The following is a 6,358-nucleotide window of genomic DNA, read 5'->3' as shown; positions in this document are numbered from 1 at the left end:
GACTTTAAGTGCCAAATGTAATTAAAGCCAATTTAACTTCAATCTTATCAAATTTAAGAAGACTGTAAATTGATTCAGCCGGCCGGTGTGGCCATGCGGTTCTAGGCGCTTCAGTCTGGAACCGCGTGACCGCTACGGTCGCAGGTTCGAATCCTGCCTCGGGCATGGATATGTGTGATATCTTTAGGTTAGTTAGGTTTAAGTAGTTCTAAGTTCTAGGGGACTGATGACCACAGATGTTAAGTCCCATAGTGCTCAGAGCCATTTGAACCATTTTTTGGAATTGATTCATGATGGTGATATTAAATAATACGTGTCCGAGAAAGCGACCATTTAGATGCTACAACCTGGGCATAAAGTGGTTGACAGCAGGCTGCTACTAAATGCTTGTTTTCCGTACAAATAGGAAGTGAACTCGCGAAGACTGTACACGGTCCAGGATCATTTAGATTTCTCAAGACACACTTTGCACCGAGTTATCATTCTGTCCGCGTCAGTCAAACGCCGGCTTATGCGCTGTCTCGGATGACGTCACAGCCAGGTTGCTACTAAACGCATGTGTTCGGTAAGAGTAGGAAATGAAGTCGCGTGGTCTGTACACTGTGCAGGGCTTAGGTTTCACGGAAGTAACTGTCTGTGTGGCGCAAGTAATGTTGACAAAACCGCGTGGGAAATGCCGAGATTATTTTTCACTTCTGTGGCAAGCATTTAACTTTGATGATGTCCGGCCCCGGTAGCTGAATGGTCACCATGAAGGAGTGTTCTACAACAGCCCACCCTACTCGTATGAGTAAGGAACGAAGTAGTTAAGAAAACACACACACACACACAAGCATATATACACTTTTTTGTTTTTATCTGGAGAAACGACAACATTGTCCAGAAATAAGTTAAAAGTAGTGAAACGGAGAGGAGGAGGGGAGTGGGGGAACGGAAGGTGTTGATGGCTTTACTGGACAAATTTCAGTTCATCGTTTATTAATAAAAGATCGAATTTAAACATTACTCATAATTATAAGAGTGACTTCACCTTGACTGATCACAACGGTTTGTTCTCAAAGTACACTGTACTATATTTCATAGTAACACGAGAAATAGTAACAACATAGCGTCAAGTTAATGAATATTTTGCCTTACAACGGGTAGAAAATATTTGTGGCTGTAATGACTCAATAAAATTATATAGAAAACATAACAAAACTCTGACATGCATATAAAGCCGCAATGATTCACCAAAGAGAATGGAAACAGTATGCAGAGAATCAGTATATAAGAACGTCTGTCGCCGGCCGCTGTGGACCAGCGGTTCTAGGCGTTTCAGTCCGGAACCGCGCTGCTGCTACGGTAACAGGTTCGAATCCTGCCTTCGGTATGGATGTGTGTGATGGCCTTAGGTTAGTTACGTTTAAGTAGTTCTGAATCTAGGGGACTGATGACCTCAGATGTTAAGTCCCATAGTGCTTAGAGCCATTTGAACCATTTGAAAAGTCTGTCGTGACAAACACTGAAATTTATAGTTACTGCAAATTCGCAACCAGTGATACTTCCTGCAAATGAATCGTGAAAGGTATTTACAAGCAATCATCAAATTCCTTAAAATAAATGTACACGTAAAAAATTACAGAATAAAAGCATACATAACTCCTGTATATCAGTTAGAAATTAAACTTTGCGCAAATGGCACACTCAGCTTTGCAGAATCATGTGGTGACGTATTTACAAGCAGATACGAAATTCTGCAAAATAAATGACCTACACAATACTCTATAAGAAAGGAACGTACGTGACATGTACACCAATTAGCATAACACACACTGAATTCTTCACATAGCCTTGGCGCAACTGACGCATTAAAACTTATAGAATCGAAAGGTAGCAACTTGAGATCAATAGGTTCACATACTTAGAATCGTCTAATAGACAAGCTCATTGCTACATGTGCAATAAATATTTAGCGGAATTGGAATTTAACCCCTCAACTAAAATATGACTGTCCTTTGCAGCACACAACATACGTGGATATAGACACAGGTAGACAAAACGACAAGCCAAGTTAAATACCAAATTCAACCAACAGGAGCAAGCGATGAGGAAGTTTCATATTCGGAAATAGGCCACTCGCATTTACCAGAGCTCACAAGCACTGAGATACACGGTTTAACAAGAATGGCAGGCAGCGCGAACGCAATTCAATGAATTACACATACATGGCATCAAAACACCGGAAAAAACACAACGCTGTACAAACCACAATGTGCGACAGAACAACGTAGCTAATACACACGATGAACCTCCTGTAGCCTCAGGGGAGCACTTTGCTAATCTGGAACCAGGGTTTTAACCTTTACACCAACAAGGAAGTAACAGGAGCATCATGTACCTGCACCATAGCCCACACACAGCCAGAAGAAGGTGGCAAGACGACAACTTACACCTGTTGCCAATACGTCTGTAGCATCTATCAGGGCGTCGTATTTGGTACACGACACCAAAGCCTAATTCAATACCAGTTATACCACAGCATCTATACGAGTGGCATACATCGAGAAGTGGCAGTCAAACAGTCCTCATTCGGCGATGAGGATCTGGCCTGACCCCATCACTCACGGTCGGGTCCACAATTCCAGTACACAAAACGGCTGCTTCCCGAGGCACTCCAGGCGACGACATGTTCCATTCCTCGTTCGTATGCCAACTCCAGGTTAAGAGCCCTCACTAGCCAATGCTGCTACACTTCCTTCTCGGCCACAGTAACAAGGCCCACAACGCACTAGTGGCAATGCTCTCTTATATCGATACCAAGAAACAAGTTGGCACGGCTCAAGTAGATCGAGTTCCCAGGTTCTGATCAACGTTTTTGGGAGGTTTTATTTGGGCACCAGGCGAATGCTGAAACTTTAAATCGTCTGTCAGGAGAAGGTAACGAAAATGTAAAAATAATGATGTATAGATACAAAAACGCACAAAGTACAGTGTTGTTGATCGTTACGTAATTCTCCGTGCTGGAAACAAAGTCTTCAGCCTGGGCTTCACTTGATGGAAACGGGTACCATTTCAAAAGACGAAATGTTCACAGAGGATGAAATACCAGCTTATAAGAAAGTGGACATTTATTTTGAGAGTGACAACTGCCAGACACTGCATCAGTCATCGGTCGTCTGGACGACTTTCTGCGTTGCGTTTCACTGCAAGTCTCCTGATGTTACAGACAATAGCATAGCCCATGAACGGCTTCACGGGGCTTCTGACGCTCCAGTTACTCTTTATTTCATTCCTTTGCAGCTACGCAGAATATATACAGAACTATCTGCACACGGCCAAGATGTGCTACGGCTCTATCTGCTTAAATGGAAAAGAAGGAAAAGAGAAAGCGCACGTTTCTGTTATTTATAGTAATGTGATATTCGTCCTAATCTCCTGTTTCTGTCCATCTCCCCCTCTCCGCTTCTTTGTCCATCTCCTCCTTCTCCCCCCTTCCTCTGTCCATCAAATCTACCTCCTATCTATCACCTCCTCCACCCCTTTTCTCAATATCTCCTGCCCCTGTCTCTGTCCATGTCCTTCTTCCCGTTTTATACGTCCCTTTCCTACCACCTGTCTATCCATCTCCTCTTTCCTCTCTCTCTGACCTTGAGCCTTTGTTATTGCAAGTTCAGATTTTGTAATATCCATATATCAAAAAAAGTTTTGCGTTACCTCGGTTCCAAGAGTTCCGGAACCTGTACAGAAAATTGGAACGTAGATCAACATAAACATCATATCCGCTCTTTTTATTGCTCAGGAAAACCACACATTGCATGTTGTACCACCATAAGCGAGACCTTCAGAGGCGGTGGTCCAGATTGCTGTACACACCGGTATCTCTAATATCCAGTAGCACGTCCTCTTGACTTGATGCGACCCGTATTCGTCGTGGCATATTATCCACAAGTTCATCAAGGCGCTGTTGATCCAGATTGTCCCACTCCTCAACTGCGATTCGGAGTAGATCCCTCAGAGTGATTGGTGGGTTACGTTGTCCATAAACAGCCCTTTTCAATCTATCCCAGGCATGTCGATAGGGTTCATGTGTGGAGAACATGCTGGCCAATCTAGTCGAGCGGTTTCGTTATCCTGAAGGAAGTCATTCACAAGATGTACACGATGGGGGCGCTGATTGTCGTCCATGTCCATGCCTCGACAATATGCTGCCGATATGGATGCACTATCAGTCGGAGGATGGCATTCACGTATCGTACAGCTGTTACGGCGCCTTCTATGACCGCCATCGGCGCACGTCGTCCCCACATAATGCCACGACAGAAAAGCAGAAAACATCCACCTTGTGTGTCTAAGGCGTTCAGCCTGACCGGTTTGCCAACAACACGTCTCCAACGTCTCTGATGGAAGATACTTGGTTCCTACATTCAAGGCTGGTTCAAATGGCTCTGAGCACTATGCGACTTCACTTCTGAGGTCATCAGTCGCCTAGAACTTAGAACTAATTAAACCTAACTAACCTAAGGACATCACACACATCCATGCCCGAGGCAGGATTCGAACCTGCGACCGTAGCGGTCGCTCGGGTCCAGACTGTAGCGCATAGAACCGCACGGCCATCCCGGCCGGCTACATTCAAGGATTAGTACTGTAAAAATTAGGGAAATTCACACTGCGTTTCCGCATACTTATAACAAAATATACAAAATTTGATCCAGTTGCTTTACCTTTGAATTACAGTATCTATTCCTTGCTCTTCTCTAATTGCCATGGACAGTGATCAGCATTGTTAACGATCAGTATCACTTCAATTCTTAATTATCTTACAGCCTTACAAATTAATGATACACACTTTACACTTTTATAGAAGTAAGTAAGACCTAACAATTACGGGTTCTGTGTGAGCACAAACAATACCATTCATTACTTTATTTTGTAATAACTGTAGTATACTGTGTTCATTGACCCTCAGCTAAATTCTCCCAGCTAGCCACTAGCTTTAAGTCTTACATCCTACCTATGACAGAGCGCAACAGCCACTGCTCCTGTGCTCCGCGCGCCCCTACTTACAATCGATTCTGCCACTTAAGCAACATATTTGATTTCAAAAAGACAGTCTCTACTACATATGACAATCGTTTAAGGTCATTTTTCATGAATTATAGTACAAAATCTGGCTCCATGCACGAGTGGACCCCTCACAACATTTTGAGATTTTTAGTAACAATGTTTTCCTTCTATGCACCGAAGCGCTAAAGAAACTGGTATAGGTTTGCGTCTTCAAATACAGAGATATGTAAACACGCATAATACGGCGCTGCGGTCGGAAACGCCTATTGCAACACAACAAGTGTCTGGCGCAGTTGTTAGGTGGGTTACTGCTGCTACCTATCTACCTATCTATCAAGATTTAAGTGAGTTTGAACGTGATGTTATCGTCGGCTTACGAGCGATGGGACACAGCATCTCCGGGGTAGCGATGAAGTGGGGATTTTCCGACCATTTCATGAGTGTACCGTGAATATCAGGTGTCTGGTAAAACATCAAATCTCCGACATCACCGTAGCCGGAAAAAGATCTTGGAAGAACGGGACCGATGACGACTGAAGAGAATCATTCAACGTGAGAAAAGTGCAAACCTTCCGCAAATTGCTACAGATTTCAGTGCTGAGCCATCAACAAGTTTCAGCGTGCGAGTCATTCAAAGAAATATCACTCATTTCCCCTGATGACTGCACGACACAAAGCTTTACGCCTCGCCTGGGCCCATAAACACCGACATTGGACTGTTGATAACTGGAAACATGTTGTCTGGTCGGACGTGTCTCGTTTCAAATTGTATCGAGTGGATGGACGTGTACGGGTCTGGAGACAACCTCATGAATCCATGGACCCTGCATGTCAGCAGGGGACTGTTCAAGCTAGTGGAGGCTCTGTAATGGTGTGGGACGTGTGCAGTTGGAGTGATATAGGACCCTGAGACGTCTAGATACGACTCTCCAGGTGACACGTACGTAAGCATCCTGTCTGATCACCTGCATCCATTCATGTCCATCTTGCATTCCGATAGACTTGGGCAATTTCAGCAGGACAATGCGACACCCCACACGTCCAGGAATTCTACAGAGTGGCTCCAGGAACGCGCTTCTGAGTTTAAACACTTCCGCTGGCCACCAAACTCCCCAGACATGAGCATTATTGAGCTTATCTGGGACGTCTTGCAACGTACTGTTCAGAATAGAATCCACCCCCTCGTACTCTTGCGGATGGACAGGCTCGCAGGATTCGTGGTGTAAATTCCCTCCAGCACTACTTCAGACATTAGTGGAGTCTATGCCACGTCCTGCTGCAGCACTTGCCCAATACGATACTAGGCAGG

This window comes from Schistocerca cancellata, chromosome 1, assembly GCF_023864275.1.
Source record: "Schistocerca cancellata isolate TAMUIC-IGC-003103 chromosome 1, iqSchCanc2.1, whole genome shotgun sequence".
Taxonomy (NCBI): domain Eukaryota; kingdom Metazoa; phylum Arthropoda; class Insecta; order Orthoptera; family Acrididae; genus Schistocerca; species Schistocerca cancellata.
The sequence above is the reverse complement of the archived record's forward strand: the minus strand, read 5'-3'. Positions refer to the sequence as shown.